The following is a 20,686-nucleotide window of genomic DNA, read 5'->3' as shown; positions in this document are numbered from 1 at the left end:
TCAAGTTTGTAGATTCTCTGGCTCCATTTATCCAGAGACCATCAGTCACGTATCTTGCTGGTGTGCAGGACGGATGGGTAGAGAGGAGCTAGGGTCCTCCGGTGTCACCTGACCCCCCGGTATACAGGGCCCCTCTCTGCTTTCTGGGGTTCCTCATGCTCATAATTCCTGTGCCTTTCTGAGGTTCTGTGCTTCAAACCAGCATGTTTCTTATTGGTATTCCCCTCTGTAGGCATAGGGGTTGGAGGTTTTTTTGCTTCGCGAAGTCCGTTATGATTCACCCATCAACTTTTCATCTTCCAAGAAATTGTTTAAATCTCATTTTCTGTCTTTTAATCTCTTTGTGCTTATGGATTTATTCCTTTGTTACTTTGTTATTTCTTTTGAAAAAAATAAATGGGAATTTAGAAGGAAGTGGAGATTAAATATAATGCATTTATTCCACCATGTTTGATCAGAAATTGTACCATATCTTTCCAAAATTTTAAAGTAAATGAATTTTCATGTTAATACATGTATACTGTTTTAATTTCAGAAGGGATTGTTGGGCCATTCCAAGTTTTTAAAAAGTGTAACCTTTTACACATTAAATTTCAAATTACCTGGTGTGTATATGTCTGAAATCATCTCAGAACAGCAACCCTCATTTCATTATTTTAGTTTTCCTGATGGGGAGGTATACAAGGAGGTATGTGTTTGCAACTGAAGGCTTACTTTACCCACTCCAAGGAGACTGTCCAAGATACAGAGAAATAGTATGATAGAACTTATACTCAAGGTTGATCCCTTTTCTTTTATTGCATTCTATGTTCTTATATTAATTTTAACATAGATGTTGTATATTCATTTAACATCTAAGACTCAAATGACTTTTCCACTCTGTTGGATGATGTGTCACTACTAGTCTCTTTTGTTGCCACAGAAAATGTCAAAAGTAGCACTAGCTGCTCCAATCAAATTTGTCTTCTTATTTTATATGTCATTTCAGACAAAGGGTGGTGCCCACACAGGACAAACTGGGGGCTTCATAGTTAAAAAGAAAACCAAACATAGAAACAGAGTAAACCATTCTCTTGTCTGGAATTTCCTCCCTGTGACATCAAGAAGGGCTTACCCTGGGGTCTGGAGCAGGGAGCAGCAACTTCAAAGTGCTGGGGGGGCTTCCCTGGTGGCACAGTGGTTGGGAGTCCGCCTGCCGATGCAGGGGACACGGGTTCGTGCCCGGTCCGGGAAGATCCCACATGCCGCGGAGCGGCTGGGCCCGTGAGCCATGGCCGCTGAGCCTGCGCGTCTGGAGCCTGTGTTCCGCAACGGGAGAGGCCACAGCAGTGAGAGGCCCGCGTACAAAAAAAAAAAAAAAAAAAATAGATGTTTAGTGTTTTTATTTTGTTTGTTTGTTTGTTTTTAGCTGCACTGTGTGGCACGTGGGATCTTAGTTCCCCAACCAGGGATCGAACCCTGGCCCTCAGCAGTGAAAGAGCGGCGTCCTAACCACTGGACCGCCGGGGAATTCCCATAATTAGATGTTTTAAGTGACTGCTCTTCCCTTGGCTAAGACTTCCATAATTGAGTCATTCTCTTTAATTTCTATTTTTCACTATTATAATCCTGACCTCCATCTTTTCACTTTCATAATACTTCCCAATGTACGATATGTTATATATTCTATTTGATGATTGACTGTCTATTTCACCCTGCAAAATGTAAGCTCCAAAGGGGAAGGATTTGAAGTTTAATCACTTAAACTTCCACCCCTATACTCAGTACCCAGAACAGTATCTGGAACAGAGCAGATATTCCATAAGTGTTTGTTGAATGAATAATGAATGAATGAACAATGCAGTGAACATATTTATGCCCATACTTTTTTCACTTTACGGATTCTTTTCTCTGGGGTTGATTTTAGAAGGATAATCCCTGTCAGCAGATACTAACAATTTTAATGCTTTGATACCTATTGATATTTTGTCAAGTCTGGAAAGATTATGCCAACTTAGACTCCTATTCCTATAAGAGTTCTTGTTTCATCAGACCTTTCGTACCCTAAGTATTATTATGTTTTTATTTTTGTTAGTTTGGTGGATGAAAATGATATCTCTTTGTTTAATTTGAATTTCTTTGATGATGATGATGATGATGATTATTTTGCGGTACGCGGGCCTCTCACTGTTGTGGCCTCTCCGTTGCGGAGCACAGGCTCTGGACGCGCAGGCTCAGCGGCCATGGCTCACGGGCCCAGCCGCTCCGCGGCATGTGGGATCTTCCCAGACCGGGGCACGAACCCGCATCCCCTGCATCGGCAGGCGGACTCTCAACCACTGTGCCACCAGGGAAGCCCAATTTCTTTGATTATTAATAGTTGAATATTAAATCTATATCTTAAAGCTTCAACCTTATGAACAAATTGATGATGCCCTGTGATTTTTTTTTTTTTTTTGGTCATTGGTGTTCAACAATTATTAAATTAAGCAAGTTTTTCTCTGTGTGTATGTTTAACAAATTGACGTAGAAATGTGGTTCTTTCTACATCATAGAGAAAAGGCAGAGGTTATTATTATTTTTTCTAGATGTAGAATGTTCATTAGTTTCTTCTTATTTTTTAAATTTTTTATTGAAGCGTAGTCGATGTATAATATGTTACAGGTGTACCATATAGCGATTCACAATTTTTAAAGGTTATACTCCATTTCTAGTTCTTATAAAATATTTTCTATATTTCCCATGTTATACAGTATATCCTTGTAGCTTGTTTTATACATAATACTTTGTATCGCTTACTTCCCCACCCCTGTGCTGCCCCTCCCCCTTCCCCACTGGTAACCACTAGTTTGTTCTTTATATTTGTGAGTCGGCTTCTTTTTTGTTACATCCACAGTTTGTTGTATTTTTTAGATTCCACGTATAACTGAGATCATACAGAATTTGTCTTTCTCTGTCTGACTTATTTCACTTAGCATAATGCTCTCCAAGTCCATCCATGTTGCTGCAAAGGGCAAAATTGCATTAGTTTCTTGAGTCATACGAAGAAGCCAGAAAAGTTGGGATGTGACCATGGTCTCAGACATCTGCTCCCTTGGGCCAGTAAGCCTGGTGTCCATGCTTTGACAAGCTGAAAAGTGCATCTCCATCATTGTTTACGAGCTCATAATACGAAACTGTATTTGTTGGCTGTATTTTTTTCTGCTGGCATGTTTTCAGCATACAGGTCATAAACTGACAACAGTAATAAGCCGGAAATGCATGCGGGGTTTTGAAACCGAGGCTTACATGCGTTGCATCATGGCAAATTGGTGGGGTAGAAAAGGCCCACATCCACCCATCTGTCTGGATGGATGTAATTGCCCCTGCGGTACCCAGTGCCCTTCTAGAGCGGAGTCTTAAAACAATGAGCTGAGGGGTCCTTTTCCCTGTAAACCCTCTCCGCATCTCGCTCAGAACAAGAGGCAAAGTCCTTGCAGTTGTTCATGAGGCATCATAAAACCTGGCCCCATGGCCTCCATGACCTCATCCGTTTCAAGTCTCCTCCCAGCTCACTGGGCTCCAGCCACACAGAACCCCCGGCTATTTCTACAGAACACGCTGTGCTCTGATGCCATCTCCCGACTGCATCCTCTGGCTGGACCGCTGCTTCCCGACCCTCACCCGCAAATATCCACCTGTCCTGTGCCTTCCCCTCACTTAGACCTTCTTCCAAGTTGGCTGCTCGCAGAGCCAGCCCTGTCCACCCTGTTGGCCACCGAAGCCTCCACTTGCTGACCTCACTCTCCTGTCGCTCTTTCCCAGCCGTGTTGGTCTCTGCCGCTTTTCACCAATGGCCTGAGGTACGTTTTCCTTCAGGTTTTGTCTGTCTTCTCTCGCTCAGAAGTCAGCTCCCCGTGGGCAGGGCTGTGTGCCTCTTTTCCTTTCCAGCCAGGCCTGGAATAATAGAGGCTGACTCAACATTTGCTAGTCCATTCCTGTTTTACAGCTGAAGAAAACGAGGCCGGTGGAAATGACTTTCCCACCATGACACAGGGAGTGTGTGTGTGGGGGGATAAGCCTGGAGATCTGAGTCGGAACCCCTGCCTCCAGGGCTGTACTTAAGGCTGAAAGGGGCACAGCACTGGCTTTCTGAATTCTTCCTTTGTTTTTACAATGGGCTTTGCTGTTGTAGATTCTCCTTGCTTCCTGGTAGCCTGGATAGCCTCTCGCTGTCAAAAATCCAAAGAAATCTAAATTACAAGCCCCTCCCCCCTTTAAAACTGTCATTGTTTACTAAGATGACCGCCTTGAAGGGATGTGCTTCAAATACCTTTGTAACGGCACTGGGAAGAAATCCCTTTTATGGAAAGGTTGTAGATGTGCTTTAAAATAGATGCCCCGACTTGCTTTTCTTTATCCTCCATCTCCAGGTGGAATCTACCTGACCTTCAGAACAAGGACCACAAAGGTTTCCCCTCATTTATGTGTCATTCTGTGAAAGTCACATGTCTTCACTGGGCTGGAATTAAGAGGCCGCTTGGCCTGTGATGCCAGGACCCTCAGGCGGTCTCAGAGGAAGGTGATGGGGTGAGGGGATCCGGTGATACTGCGGGTTCCCCACTCTGTTTCCGCCGGAGATGTGTCTCTTTCATCATTTCATGTATTAAGCATTTGTATTCAATCTTATTAGCAAAAAAAAAAAAAAAAAAAAAAGAAAAACGATGTTTCACAGCAAAAGAGTTTGAGAACCAGGTGGTTAGCCATTTTACAGCTGAGGTCCAGAGAGGCCCCACAGGCAACAAGCTTCCCCAGCGCTCAGTCCCGGCTCTCCTTCACCAGCTCGCAGCTTTTATGCCCTTCAGCAGTTTTAACACTGGGAACCACATGCATAATTTTCACCTGAGGCGCTCATTGAAGATCAAAAGTCCTGGACCCCACTTCGAATCTAGGGCATCAGAATCCCGGGTCCCAGGAATCTGCATTTCTAAACAAGCCAACTGCCCATGTTTGTCCTGGGGCTTTCTCTCAACATACGCCCCCCCTCAGCACAGCCTCAGGCTGCTTCCTTGTTATCAGGGCCCCAGGACCCTGCCTGCTCTGCACTGGCCACTGTTAGACCTTGATTTCCCTCCCCTCCCCTTGCCCCTCCCCTACCGGCCCCCTCCTTCGGTAATTTTATATTAATAGGGGGAGGGGATAAGCCCTCTTTGGCAGGTGTGACCCATACAACTGTATACTTTCTCACCCAGGGGAGTGTCTGGGTCCTTCTGTGGTTTTCACCCGGAAGTCAAGAGTATCCAGAAGCCGTCCAATCGGACTCCAGGGTTGTCGGATCGGAGGGCTTCTCAGCAGAAGCTGTGGGCGCACTCAAGGCAGCAACAGGGCTTTATGCCCCTCGCTTAGCAAGAAGCCCTGGGGGAGCAGACCAGACTGGTGTCACAGCTCCCCAAGCTCGCAGAGGCCCAGGGTCCTTCAGCCCCTCCTTTCCACCATCCTCAGCGTGTGTTTCTCATCCTCACGTCTGCAAATCGTGGCTGCCCCTGGACGGTCTGCATTTGCAGTTGGGATGAAGACGGAAGGGCTGAGGGCAGAGAAGGCTCTCCTTTCCTAATGAGGCTTTGCCTTTATACTTGGAAAGGAAATCCCTGCCCGTAATTGTCACATGCCCAGCCTGGCCGTAAGGAAGTCTAGAAAGATACACGTTCTGGCTTTCCCACCCTGAGTACTAGAGGAAGACAAAGGAAGGGGCTTGGTGACTGGCCGGGGAGCTGTCAGTCTGCTTCCTGCCACAAGGGGGAGCTCCCAGTGGTTGGAGCAAGTATTTTGTGTAACCCTATTGATACAAAGTATCTACAAAGAGTACAGGTGCTTGGGAGAGGAAGGGAGTACATTCATAGATACTTTGCTACAGGAGCAAAGGATAAGATGCTAAATGAAGCCTCAGTAAGACGTGAGGTCCAGATGAAAGTGGAACAAATACACAGGAGTATGTGGAGGTGTGGATAGTGGGGTTAGCGGTGGTAGTGGTATAACTCTGAAGGGGAAAACTGGTTGAATAAACGTGTAAGGGGTCATAAATTGCAGTGGCAGGAGATGTACTCAAAATATGGAATATGGATGCCAAGGGACCTGTCTGCAAGTCTCTAAGCCAGCAGCGGTGCACCTCTGGACTTACTATTTGAGATGCTTGTGAAACCATGACTTCCCCACAGGACACCAGGTGGTGGGGTGGCAGTGCAGCTCGGGTGACAGAAGCCACAGAGCACATTTGGGCTCTGCTCCAGTTCACTTGCCAAGTTACCCCAGACTCACTTTGGCCCCTGCGGCTCTCTTTTCGCCGAGATGATCAGCAACGACGTAGCCAACGAACACTTCTCCATCCCTGGCTTACTTGCTCCGTCAGTTTGCCCATTCCTTTCTCCTCTGGATGGTTTTCGCCTTTGACTCCCATGATGCCAGCGTGGTGACTGTCCTTCCGTCATTCAGTGAGTGTCTGTCGTTCAGTGTTGCCTCCCAGCCCCTTTATCGAGCCTTCAGAGGCATCCGAGCTCTGCCCTCTGTGCCTCGCTCTTGCGTTTCGTTCCGCTCCCTCGTCTGCCTGGCTGATTCCTCAGCTTTTCCCGGGAGACCTAGCTCAGCTGCCGCTTCCCCTGGGAAGTCCTCCAGACTGCCTTTCCTCCCTCTGTCTGACTTCCTCCCTCTGTGTTTCTTTGGCATAACTCATTATCACTGGGGGAAATTGACTGTATTTGTCCATTTGTCCATCTCCTGGGTAGACTGAGAGCTGTGTGAAAGCAGGGGCTGGCCATCGTGTTTGTATCTCTAGCATTTACTGAGTGTCATCTCACAAATGTTTGTTGAATGAATGAATGAAAGTATTAGGATCTATAAGCACTCTAACTCTACAGAGAGCAAACAATCATCAGGACAGCTAATGAGGGGGACAGGATGTGAGAGGGGAGGGAAGGGAATGATGGCAGGTCACACTCAGCTCCAAGGAGACAGGCCCAGCTAGATACTTTTTACGTATTGTTACCTTTATCACTACAACAGCCTATAGAACGCATGTTAGAGTGTTTGTGTTACGGTATTTAAAGAAATGGACATTCAGAAAGATTGAGTCACTCAGCTAGTAAGTGAGGGCAGACTTGTAGGGATAGTACTAAAAGTTAATAGAGCTTAAAATGAAGTCACAACAATGCCTCGAAACACTGACAGTAAGCAAAATGATCTTGCTTCTTTTCTTTGTACAAGGAGAAGGGTGTTTCACAGGCATAGAGAAAACACGCCCCACTGATTCCATCCCTCGTTGGGTCTGGCTTTTGTTTATTTTGTTATTATTTTTTTAAAGTTGTAAATTGTGTGCCGTTCTTTTTTATTTTATTTATTTTAAATTAATTTTTATTGGAGTACAGTTGATTTACAGTGTTGTGTTTCTGCTGTACCACAGAGTGACTCAGTTATACATCTACCTATATCCATTCTTTTTTAGATTCTTTCCCATATAGGGCATTACGGAGTATTGAGTAGAGTTCCCTGTGCTGTGCCTTTTGTTTAGACTGACCCCCTAGAAGGTGTCTGGCTTTGCCTCTACGGGGCCAGGCAGCAGGAAGATGCACCCTCCATTTAGAGGCAAGGTTGTGAAACAGACCATTCAGAGACTTCCTTCCTAGCTGCAAGCACCCTGTGCTCCGTGGCCTACCTACCACCCCTAGGTGGTACTGTTTCCAACTGGTTTTTCAGGTTCTGCGCTAAAGTACCTCACCTAATCCTGAATTCTCACTGCTTCTCCTGGCGTGTTGTACCCCATGTTCCCCACCATCAAATTTCTTTTTCCGTATCAGACCCTTATGGCTCTGCTGAGCCATCCGTCACGTGGCAAACTGTATCATATGTTAATTTCCACCGAGGGGTTCCTGCAGGATTCTAGCTCAGTGTTGGGCATACTTGCCAGCCGTACTACAGTCACTGGGAATCTCTTCAGGACCCAGTGCCTCGCTGGGAAGGAGTGACTCTGAAGCTGTAGAATTTCAGAAGGGTTGGCGCGGATCTGCTTGGATATATAGGGCGCTTGCCAGAGTTTCTTAACCCTAACAGGCTGTGTATTCTGAATACACTCTTGAAGAAGGCCTGATTTTTTTTTTCAAATTTTATTTTATTTATTTATTTTTTATATAGCATGTTCTTATTAGTTATCTATTTTATACACATCAGTGTATACATGTCAATCCCAATCGCCCAATTCATCCCACCCTACCCCCCCGCTGCTCTCCCCCCTTGGTGTCCATAGTTTGTTCTCTACATCAGTGTCTCTATTTCTGCCCTGTAAACCAGTTCATCTGTACCATTTTTCTAGATTCCACATATATGCGTTAATATACGATATTTGTTTTTCTCTTTTTGACTTCACTCTGTATGACAGTCTCTAGGTCCATCCACATCTCTGCAAATGACCCTATTTCATTCCTTTTTATGGCTGAGCAATATTCCATTGTATGTATGTACCACATCTTCTTTATCCATTCGTCTGTCGATGGGCATTTAGGTTGCTTCCATGTCCCGGCTATTGTAAATAGAGCTGCAGTGAACATTGGGGTGCATGTGTCTTTTTGAATTATGGTTTTCTCTGGGTATATGCCCAGTAGTGGGATTGCTGGGTCGTATGGTAACTCTATTTTTAGTTTTTTTAGGAACCTCCATACTGTTCTCCATAGTGACTGTATCAATTTCCATTCCCACCAACAGTGCAAGAGGATTCCCTTTTCTCCACACCCTCTCCAGCATTTATTGTTTGTAGATTTTTCGATGATGCCCATTCTAACTGGTGTGAGATGATATCTCATTGTAGTTTTGATTTTCATTTCTCTAATGATTAGTGATGTTGGGCATTCTTTCATGTGTGTGTTGGCAGTCCGTATGTCTTCTTTGGAGAAATTTCTATTTAGGTCTTCTGCCCATTTTTGGATTGGTTTGTTTGTTTTTTTAATATTGAGCTGCATGAGCTGTTTATATATTTTGGAGATTAATCCTTTGTCCATTGATTCATTTGCAAATATTTTCTCCCATTCTGAGGGTTATCTTTTCGTCTTGTTTATGGTTTCCTTTACTGTGCAAAAGCTTTTAAGTTTCATTAGGTCCCATTTGTTTATTTTTGTTTTTATTTCCATTACTCTAGGAGGTGGGTCAAAAAAGATCCTTCGGTGACTTATGGCAAAGAGTGTTTGAAGAAGGCGTGTTTTCTCTCCCACTAGAGGCTCTCAGTAAGCATTTGAAAAATGAAAATTGTAGGTATGATGAGACTGGCCTTTGTGGCCCATGGTATTAGAAGCTAGAGCTTTCAATTCTTTGGGGACTGAATTCTGAGTTTCAGTAGAGATTTTTGGGGAGGAATGACTTCCTTTTCTCACCTCCCTGAGAGCTTTGTGATGGGCTTTTGTCGCCTGATGGTGAGATTTCAGGGTTTTGTTGTTCTTTCTTTTCCAAACAGTAGTTGATCTGGGAATAATAGCTTCTTTTTTTTTTTTAATTTTATTGAAGTATAGTTGATTTACAATGTTGTGTTAATTTCTGCTGTACAGCAAAGTGACTCAGTTTTACATATATATATATCTTTTCCATATTCTTTTTCCATTATGGTTTATCACAGGATACTGAATATAGTTCCCTGTGCTCTGCAGTAGGACCTTGTTGTTTATCCATCCTTTATATAGTCGTTGGCATCTGCTCATCCCAAACTCCCAATCTAGCCCTTCCCCACCTGGCACCCCCTTGGCAACCACAAGTCTCTATGCCTGTGAGTCTGTTTCTGTTTTGCAGATAAGTTCATTGGTGTCGTATTTTAGATTCTACATGTAAGTGATGTCATATGATCTTTGTCTTTTTCTGACTTACTTCACTTAGTATGATAACCTCTAGGTCCATCCATGTTGCTGCAAATGGCATTATTTCATTCTTTTTCATGGCTGAGTAGTATTCCAGTGTGTGTGTGTGTGTGTGTGTGTGTGTGTGTGTGTGTGTGTGTGTATCTCACATCTTTATCCGTTCATCTGTCAGTGGACATTTAGGTTGTTTCCATGTCTTGACTATTGTGAATAGTGCTGCTATGAACATAGGGGTGCAGGTATCTTTTTAAGTTATAGTTTCGTCTAGATATATGCCCAGGAGTGGGATTGCTGGATCGTATGGCAACTCTTCTTTTAGTTTTTTGAGGAACCTCCATACTGTTTTCCATAGTGGCTGCACCAATTTACCTGATTTGGGAATAGCTTCTTGAGCACTGGAGTCCAGAGGCAAAAAGACGAAGCGCTAACCAGGGTTATCTTCTTTCACGAGCAAGTGGGTTTCCATGAGACCAAGACACTAGGCTAATTCCAAAGGCAAAACCAGACTCTTGTTGGACTAAAGGGATAAAGGCAAGTGCAATGTATCCCCTTATCAACAGATAAATTCCCACTGGTTGCCTGGGAAAGTGGTTCCAGTTGTCAGTGTTGTCTCCTTTGGAAACCCCTTGTCACTTTGTTCATGGAGAGAAGGTCCACGTACACTGGGACCTTGGGTGAACGCAGGTTCAGCTGCTGTCCTATGTGCTTTTACTGGACTGTCTCCTTGACCTCGATCTATATAAGGGAAATCATCACCTCCTCTAACAACAATACAGCAAAGACAAAGCTGTTGATTCTTTTTCTGTTATTTAAGCTCATGCTTTGATGGTCCATCCTATTTCTGAAGAGGTCTGTTCTGGCATTATTTTGACTATGTCACATCCTTATCGCTCAGCACAGGTCTCCATAGCTCCACACCTGAAGACCTGTGGTGGCAGAGCCTTGGTCTCGAGCCCGGTGTGGTCTCTGGACCTGCAGTGTCAGCGTCACCGGGGAGCTCGTTAGAAGGGCTCACCACGTAATGAGAGACTCTGGAGTTGAGACCCAAGCCCTCCACGTGGCGTGGATACGTGCTAAACCCTGAGCCCCGCCCACCCGGGATGCCTCCTTTCTAAATGCTCGAGGTGAAATGAATTGGCATCATACTTTATCAAAGCATGGCATTCAACACTTTCCTTTTTGTCCTTTAAAACTCCTCCTTTCTTGCATAGAACTTTGCACTAAAAGATGGAGTCCTTTGTGTGCAAATTAATAAATTTTGTGGGAAAAATTGGGAACTGACAGGATTTGGGCATGACGGACCATCTGGCTTTCACACTGTATGCCCTCAGGCCTTACAGCTGTGGTACCTGCGGACCCACTTCCATCTGCAGGCCTCGGTCTCTCTGGCTGAGGGCTGTCTCTGGCGGCTTCGTCTACTTCACCCATTCGTAACATGCCAGCTCTCAACTGGTGACGGACAGGTGGCTTGAAAACACCCAGTTCCTGTACACACGGGGCGGGTATCTCTGAAGCCGGCTCCGCACTGGCTCCTAGAATTCTCCAGAGGTTTTTCCCGCAGTTACCCAGTAGTCCCGGTAGTAGTTACCCGCAGTCACCCAGTAGTCCCGGTAGTAGTTACCCGCAGTCACCCAGTAGTCCCGGTAGTAGTTACCCGCAGTCACCCAGTAGTCCCGGTAGTAGTTTCCCGCAGTCACCCAGTAGTCCCGGTAGTAGTTACCCGCAGTCACCCAGTAGTGCCGGTAGTAGTTTCCCGCAGTCACCCAGTAGTCCCGGTAGTAGTCTCCCGCAGTCACCCAGTAGTGCCGGTAGTAGTCTCCCGCAGTCACCCAGTAGTGCCGGTAGTAGTCTCCCGCAGTCACCCAGTAGTGCCGGTAGTAGTCTCCCGCAGTCACCCAGTAGTGCCGGTAGTAGTCTCCCGCAGTCACCCAGTAGTGCCGGTAGTAGTCTCCCGCAGTCACCCAGTAGTGCCGGTAGTAGTCTCCCGCAGTCACCCAGTAGTGCCGGTAGTAGTCTCCCGCAGTCACCCAGTAGTGCCGGTAGTAGTCTCCCGCAGTCACCCAGTAGTGCCGGTAGTAGTCTCCCGCAGTCACCCAGTAGTGCCGGTAGTAGTCTCCCGCAGTCACCCAGTAGTGCCGGTAGTAGTCTCCCGCAGTCACCCAGTAGTGCCGGTAGTAGTCTCCCGCAGTCACCCAGTAGTGCCGGTAGTAGTCTCCCGCAGTCACCCAGTAGTGCCGGTAGTAGTCTCCCGCAGTCACCCAGTAGTGCCGGTAGTAGTCTCCCGCAGTCACCCAGTAGTGCCGGTAGTAGTCTCCCGCAGTCACCCAGTAGTGCCGGTAGTAGTCTCCCGCAGTCACCCAGTAGTGCCGGTAGTAGTCTCCCGCAGTCACCCAGTAGTGCCGGTAGTAGTCTCCCGCAGTCACCCAGTAGTGCCGGTAGTAGTCTCCCGCAGTCACCCAGTAGTGCCGGTAGTAGTCTCCCGCAGTCACCCAGTAGTGCCGGTAGTAGTCTCCCGCAGTCACCCAGTAGTGCCGGTAGTAGTCTCCCGCAGTCACCCAGTAGTCCCGGTAGTAGTCTCCCGCAGTCACCCAGTAGTGCCGGTAGTAGTCTCCCGCAGTCACCCAGTAGTGCCGGTAGTAGTCTCCCGCAGTCACCCAGTAGTGCCGGTAGTAGTCTCCCGCAGTCACCCAGTAGTGCCGGTAGTAGTCTCCCGCAGTCACCCAGTAGTGCCGGTAGTAGTCTCCCGCAGTCACCCAGTAGTGCCGGTAGTAGTCTCCCGCAGTCACCCAGTAGTGCCGGTAGTAGTCTCCCGCAGTCACCCAGTAGTGCCGGTAGTAGTCTCCCGCAGTCACCCAGTAGTGCCGGTAGTAGTCTCCCGCAGTCACCCAGTAGTGCCGGTAGTAGTCTCCCGCAGTCACCCAGTAGTGCCGGTAGTAGTCTCCCGCAGTCACCCAGTAGTGCCGGTAGTAGTCTCCCGCAGTCACCCAGTAGTGCCGGTAGTAGTCTCCCGCAGTCACCCAGTAGTGCCGGTAGTAGTCTCCCGCAGTCACCCAGTAGTGCCGGTAGTAGTCTCCCGCAGTCACCCAGTAGTGCCGGTAGTAGTCTCCCGCAGTCACCCAGTAGTGCCGGTAGTAGTCTCCCGCAGTCACCCAGTAGTGCCGGTAGTAGTCTCCCGCAGTCACCCAGTAGTGCCGGTAGTAGTCTCCCGCAGTCACCCAGTAGTGCCGGTAGTAGTCTCCCGCAGTCACCCAGTAGTGCCGGTAGTAGTCTCCCGCAGTCACCCAGTAGTGCCGGTAGTAGTCTCCCGCAGTCACCCAGTAGTGCCGGTAGTAGTCTCCCGCAGTCACCCAGTAGTGCCGGTAGTAGTCTCCCGCAGTCACCCAGTAGTGCCGGTAGTAGTCTCCCGCAGTCACCCAGTAGTGCCGGTAGTAGTCTCCCGCAGTCACCCAGTAGTGCCGGTAGTAGTCTCCCGCAGTCACCCAGTAGTGCCGGTAGTAGTCTCCCGCAGTCACCCAGTAGTGCCGGTAGTAGTCTCCCGCAGTCACCCAGTAGTGCCGGTAGTAGTCTCCCGCAGTCACCCAGTAGTGCCGGTAGTAGTCTCCCGCAGTCACCCAGTAGTGCCGGTAGTAGTCTCCCGCAGTCACCCAGTAGTGCCGGTAGTAGTCTCCCGCAGTCACCCAGTAGTGCCGGTAGTAGTCTCCCGCAGTCACCCAGTAGTGCCGGTAGTAGTCTCCCGCAGTCACCCAGTAGTGCCGGTAGTAGTCTCCCGCAGTCACCCAGTAGTGCCGGTAGTAGTCTCCCGCAGTCACCCAGTAGTGCCGGTAGTAGTCTCCCGCAGTCACCCAGTAGTGCCGGTAGTAGTCTCCCGCAGTCACCCAGTAGTGCCGGTAGTAGTCTCCCGCAGTCACCCAGTAGTGCCGGTAGTAGTCTCCCGCAGTCACCCAGTAGTGCCGGTAGTAGTCTCCCGCAGTCACCCAGTAGTGCCGGTAGTAGTCTCCCGCAGTCACCCAGTAGTGCCGGTAGTAGTCTCCCGCAGTCACCCAGTAGTGCCGGTAGTAGTCTCCCGCAGTCACCCAGTAGTGCCGGTAGTAGTCTCCCGCAGTCACCCAGTAGTGCCGGTAGTAGTCTCCCGCAGTCACCCAGTAGTGCCGGTAGTAGTCTCCCGCAGTCACCCAGTAGTGCCGGTAGTAGTCTCCCGCAGTCACCCAGTAGTGCCGGTAGTAGTCTCCCGCAGTCACCCAGTAGTGCCGGTAGTAGTCTCCCGCAGTCACCCAGTAGTGCCGGTAGTAGTCTCCCGCAGTCACCCAGTAGTGCCGGTAGTAGTCTCCCGCAGTCACCCAGTAGTGCCGGTAGTAGTCTCCCGCAGTCACCCAGTAGTGCCGGTAGTAGTCTCCCGCAGTCACCCAGTAGTGCCGGTAGTAGTCTCCCGCAGTCACCCAGTAGTGCCGGTAGTAGTCTCCCGCAGTCACCCAGTAGTGCCGGTAGTAGTCTCCCGCAGTCACCCAGTAGTGCCGGTAGTAGTCTCCCGCAGTCACCCAGTAGTGCCGGTAGTAGTCTCCCGCAGTCACCCAGTAGTGCCGGTAGTAGTCTCCCGCAGTCACCCAGTAGTGCCGGTAGTAGTCTCCCGCAGTCACCCAGTAGTGCCGGTAGTAGTCTCCCGCAGTCACCCAGTAGTGCCGGTAGTAGTCTCCCGCAGTCACCCAGTAGTGCCGGTAGTAGTCTCCCGCAGTCACCCAGTAGTCCCGGTAGTAGTCTCCCGCAGTCACCCAGTAGTCCCGGTAGTAGTCTCCCGCAGTCACCCAGTAGTCCCGGTAGTAGTCTCCCGCAGTCACCCAGTAGTCCCGGTAGTAGTCTCCCGCAGTCACCCAGTAGTCCCGGTAGTAGTCTCCCGCAGTCACCCAGTAGTCCCGGTAGTAGTCTCCCGCAGTCACCCAGTAGTCCCGGTAGTAGTCTCCCGCAGTCACCCAGTAGTCCCGGTAGTAGTCTCCCGCAGTCACCCAGTAGTCCCGGTAGTAGTCTCCCGCAGTCACCCAGTAGTCCCGGTAGTAGTCTCCCGCAGTCACCCAGTAGTCCCGGTAGTAGACTCCCGCAGTCACCCAGTAGTCCCGGTAGTAGTCTCCCGCAGTCACCCAGTAGTCCCGGTAGTAGTCTCCCGCAGTCACCCAGTAGTCCCGGTAGTAGTCTCCCGCAGTCACCCAGTAGTCCCGGTAGTAGTCTCCCGCAGTCACCCAGTAGTCCCGGTAGTAGTCTCCCGCAGTCACCCAGTAGTCCCGGTAGTAGTCTCCCGCAGTCACCCAGTAGTCCCGGTAGTAGTCTCCCGCAGTCACCCAGTAGTCCCGGTAGTAGTCTCCCGCAGTCACCCAGTAGTCCCGGTAGTAGTCTCCCGCAGTCACCCAGTAGTCCCGGTAGTAGTCTCCCGCAGTCACCCAGTAGTCCCGGTAGTAGTCTCCCGCAGTCACCCAGTAGTCCCGGTAGTAGTCTCCCGCAGTCACCCAGTAGTCCCGGTAGTAGTCACCCGCAGTCACCCAGTAGTCCCGGTAGTAGTCCGCTTGACAGTGCACACTTTATTAGATGCGTTCCCTTCTGTCTCCGTTTTAATTTTCTCCTATTGTCTCCGCTGGTGAGGCAGGGATGCCTGCCCTAGGGTTATGGAGATGACCGGACACACATCACCCAGCGCCATACAGATGAGGTCACCCGCGTTTATGAGCCACCTGTGCTCCCAGCCCGGGGGGGGGGGGACGCTGCATGCCACACAGGGTGGCACGGAGGCTGCGCTCTGGAGCGCTGTGACCAAGCAGGGGCTCTGAGGCAGGCTCTGCAGTATCAAGGGGGTAGGGTGCCTGCTGGCTCTCATGGGATGATGAGGTCTGTGTGAATAATTCTGCGGGCTGGCAGGGGACTGAAGCTCGCTGATAAGGGATAAACAGGAACGGACCCTGATCCCGTGACGACGAGGGCTCTTTGGCTAAGGGACCTTACGTGTGGGCACAGAGTCGGGAGGAGAACGTACGGTCAGGCCATTCAAGGCCCCCAGTTGCCCCCCACACGTTGAGGCGCACAGAATGCTGGGCTCCGTCTGGGGTGATAAAGCACAGTATCTCACTCCCCTCCCATCTTCCCTGGGGTCATCTCCCCAGCGCACTCGCTTACATTTGAATCTTTATCTCAGGGTCTGCTCTGGGAGAACCTGAGCTAAGACAACCATGTGTGGACATCAGGCATGTCCTGCTACCAGAGCATTAAATACTGATCAGCGGTTTCCAGAATTTCTGCAAGTCATCTTGTTTTAGCAAACATTCCTAGGTCATTACCCCAGTTTTGAGTCTCAAATAACTGGTGCAAGGAAGCTAGTTCTGCAGAGCACGGCACATTTATGGTAACACTGGGGATGTTATATTTCTTTCTTTCTAAAAGAAAAACAGTAAAAATTAGTTTGATAGACACAAGCTGGGGGTAAAAAGGAAGATACTGAAATAACTGTGAGTAAATGGAATGAGAGTTACTCTCAGGTTAGACCTGTTGAAATGTTTGCAGAATGAAAATCCATTTTTCCTTTTTCTGTAATTGACAATAAGGCAAAGTCTTAAAGTGAATAAATCAATAGATGACAGATACACACACATTTCGGGGGTACAGGCAAGACTGAAATAGAGTGTTAGAATGACAGTCAGGCAAAAGCAGAGCTCGCAAATGATGCTGTGAAGGTTGTTAAGGGTAAGATATCAGCGTAAAGCGTGAGGGGATGGAGGGGATGTTGCTTCAAAGCAGAAAGGTGGAAAGTGTGAGAATGACCGTCACTGGACCAAAGAATCCACTAACAATTTGTTAGATCCCTGTTTGTGATTTTGGATAATTTTGTAATAATTGGCACATAGCAGGTACTCAGTTAATACCTGTGATTTTGGCATCACTTAACTGTAGAGGCCTAGTAGAATCTATATGGTGTTGCTCTGAAGATAACTTCAAGCAAAGATGTAGTAAGAGTATTGCTTATGGAAATCAGGACCCATCATGGGTGCCTGAATGCGTGTGGAACAGTGGTCTGTTTTCAGTGTGCAAAGAGGTGGGAGAAGTGGGCCCCATTCCTGGACATGTCATCTTGTTTTCGGGATGCTGTCTGCTGTTGTGTTCTTATCACAGTGGTAGCAGAAGAGAAAGTGAGAGTGTTGACAAAGCTAGCAACAACCAAAAAGAGACAAGAAAATAAACCACTGATGTGTCGAGAAGATTATACACTCATTTAAAAAGTGTATTTGGGGGGCTTCCCTGGTGGCACAGTGGTTAGGAATCCACCTGCCAATGCAGGGGACATGGGTTCGAGCCCTGGTCCGGGAAGATCCCACATGCCGTGGAGCAGCTGAGCCTGCGAGCCACAACTACCGAGCCCGCGTGCCACAACTACTGAAGCCTGCGCACCTAGAGCCTGTGCTCCGCAGCAAGAGAAGCCACCGCAATGAGAAGCCCACGCACCACAACGAAGAGTAGCCCCCCGATCGCCACAACTAGAGAAAGCCCGCGCACAGCAACAAAGACCCAACGCAGCCAAAACTAGATAAATAAATAATTTATTTAAGAAGAAAAAAGTGTATTTGGAGAGGTACAAACTACCAGTTACTAAATAAATAAATCACAGTGTTGTAATGTACAGCACAGGGAATATATTCAAGATTTAATGATAAAAAAAGGTTTTTTTGGTAGTGAGCACAGCATAGCATACAGAAGTAGAATATAGTGTTGTACAAGTGAAACATGTCACGTTATGAGCCAGTAGTACTTCAATTAAGAAAAAGGAGGAAATTAAGGTACAATGAGGTCAGATGGGTGGATCCTAACCCAATAAGACCCTTATAAGAGGAGAGATTAGGACACACACATTTGGGTACTCAGAGAAGGGACCATGTGAAGAGAGAGAGAGAGAAGATGGCCTTCTACAAGCCAAGGAGAGAGGTCCCTGAATGAAACCAGCCCTGCCCACAACTTGGTCTTGGACTTCTAGCCTCCAGAACCATGAAGAAATAAACTTTTGTTGTTTAAGCCCAAAAAACCCTCTATTTACACTATACTGTAGTTTATTACATGTGCAATAGCATTGTCTAAAAAAGCAATGTACCTGCCTTAATTTAAAAATACTTTATTGCTAAAAAATAAAAATACATGAAAAGTACTTTTGGAGCACCCGTACGGTATCACACACCCCACTAGGCATGCAGGGAACCAAACAGTGGTGGGGTCTCTGGCCTCGTGGAGCTGACAGTCTGCTTGGGGGAGGGAAACATTAATCACAGAACCCCAGCACTATTAAGTTATAAGAAGGAGAAGAAAATAGGAGGCTGTGAAGATGTAACAAGGGGACCCACTGTGGAGGATTCCAGAAGGTTTCCCTGAGGAGGTGATTGGGATTTGGAGAACAGGAAGGAGCATTTGTAAATACAGTAAATTTCACAAGCTTCCACTTACCTGTTTTACATGGTTGGACTTTGTGGGATGGCTTCTGCTTCTGGTGTGGTTTCAGTATTTCTAATTACCTGCTAATTTGCCTGCATAATATGTCAGGCACATACTTTTTGTTATCAAACACCCTCTGAGTGTCTCGTTGGCTTTGATGCTGCCAAGTGAATGGCAACAATATTCTATTAACAGTTGCTCCCATGCACATTTATTTTCTGTTGGGTCGAAAGAGATTTTCATCACTTTCCAGTTGGCTCTATTCAATGTGAAATTACAATTGTCTATCATCCTGTCTGGTCCATATTGTTAAACAATTTCTATATTTTCTCTCATTCCCTTCTCTGTCTCTTAGCATGCTTAATCTTGTCCCATATTTGTTTATTTTTGGGGGGGAAACTTATAGCCAAATTTAGTGGATTTAAGTGGTGTTGAATCCCTGAAACCCAGGCATTTCTGATCATTTTCAAGTCCCCTTGGCTGTAAAGATACAGCACTGCCATTAAAGTAGGAGAAGATAAACTGTTGTCCCTGAGAGTCAGTAAAATAGTATTTTTTACAGTCCATTTCGCTAAGTGTTTAGAATGTGTATTACCTGATAAATCAATGTGTTGCAAGATGTCAGGGCCTCGATGTATTTCCCTGTTCCGCCGGCAGCGGGGGGTGGGGCCGGCAGGAAGGAGGAGCAGTATTATTATTATTTTATTTTATTTTATTTTTTTCTGTACGCGGGCGTCTCACTGTTGTGGCCTCTCCCGTTGCGGAGCACAGACTCCGGACGCGCAGGCTCAGCGGCCATGGCTCACGGGCCCAGCCGCTCCGCGGCGTGTGGGATCTTCCCGGACCGGGGCACGAACCCGTGTCCCCTGCATCGGCAGGCGGACTCTCAACCACTGCGCCACTAGGGAAGCCCGGAACAGTATTATTTAAGGCCCTGTTTGCCATGGAGCCGTAAGTTATCTTCTGTTAATCACGAGAGTAGCCGTTGGCTACCCTTTGGTAATGAGAAGATCAGTATCGTGGGAAGACAGAAGGCGATATATACATTTTGTCTTTGTGATTCACAGTAATTGCCTCTGACTGGCTAAATTCTGTCCCATAAAACAACTCTTAATTACTACTTGTGAGGAGTTTCTTTAGGGAAAATGATAACCCAGAGCATACTTGCAATATTTTGGAGATTAAAAATGATATTTCCTAAAAGTTTAGAGTGGTTGACCCTTTCAAATACGAGCTTTCTCCCAAAGTTTTTTTTTTTTCCCCATTCATTTTATTTTTAATACCAAACTTCTTCTCTTGTGGCATGATTTGAGACTGTTTCTGTTGGCTTAAAGACTCTTGGTCTCTTGATTAATATCATTGTTAGGTGCTCTTACTTTCTGTAAATAGATTTAAGATGGAAATTATTGATGTGCCTGAAATTATAGATTCTGAAATATTAAAATTAATAAAATATCTAATAGATTCTGAAAAAGAATGTATAAACCAAGCATTCTCCGCGTCTTTAAATTTCTCCACTTGTTTCCTTTTTACTTGAGGGGCTGGCTACCCAAAAAAGGAAATAAAATTCAGTTTAAGACTTGTTCTAACTTTGTATATGCATCCTTTAAATTCTTGAATCTTGCTTATTCAGGTCTAGTTAATTGGACAGTTTATATACATGATTTTTTGTGCATACCAATTAGAAGCACAGATGAATTAAACTACATGCTACATAATTTTTATCCTATTAGGGATCGTTGGAAGTTGGGTTCCTTGGGAAATAGACTCTGGGATGGGGCTTTGTGTATAGCAAATTTATTAGGAAGTGCTCCCAGGAACGATGCCAGTGAGGGTGTGAGGGAAGCAGCGGCAGAACTTACACTTTAATGCTCCTGCAACGAGGGTCTTGGCCACAGGGAATGGGAAGCTGGAGTGTCTCCTCTGAGTCGGGCTGAACTGAGGTGAGGTAAGGGGTCAGACCTTGATCAGTCATTGGATGCAGCCCACACCTTTGAGAAGGCAGCTTCTTCCCCCGAGGATGGTTCCTAGGGAAGGATCCATGTGGGCGTCAGCAGAGTCCCAGCAGCTGGAGGGATGCATGTGCCAGTTCTGAAGCCACCGCATCCTCTAGACGTGTGAGCACTAATTTCATAACATTTGAATATTTAAGCATTTATTTTTTTTAACATCTTTATTGGAGTATAATTGCTTTACGATGGTGTGTTAGTTTCTGCTTTATAACAAAGTGAATCAGCTACACGTATACACATGTCCCCATATCTCCTCCATCTTGCGTCTCCCTCCCACCCTCCCTTTCCCTGAATATGTAAGCATTTAAATTGGTTCCAAGAAGTATTCATCAGTATCTGTTGGCAACAATATTCTATTAATATTGTTGATCCCCAATCAACAAT

The 20,686-nt window shown here is 47.6% G+C and overlaps 1 protein-coding gene across 1 annotated transcript in view; it reads left to right on the top strand.

Moving 5' to 3' along the window:
- The window catches only part of ST8SIA6 (ST8 alpha-N-acetyl-neuraminide alpha-2,8-sialyltransferase 6), a 150,350-nt gene that overhangs the window by 38,496 nt on the left and 91,168 nt on the right, over positions 1–20,686 (top strand). The gene's annotated exons all lie outside the window — the stretch shown is intronic.

This window comes from Tursiops truncatus, chromosome 2, assembly GCF_011762595.2.
Source record: "Tursiops truncatus isolate mTurTru1 chromosome 2, mTurTru1.mat.Y, whole genome shotgun sequence".
Classification (NCBI taxonomy): Eukaryota; Metazoa; Chordata; class Mammalia; order Artiodactyla; family Delphinidae; genus Tursiops; species Tursiops truncatus.
Note: the sequence above shows the minus strand (reverse complement) of the source record. Positions and strands in the feature narration are given on the sequence as shown.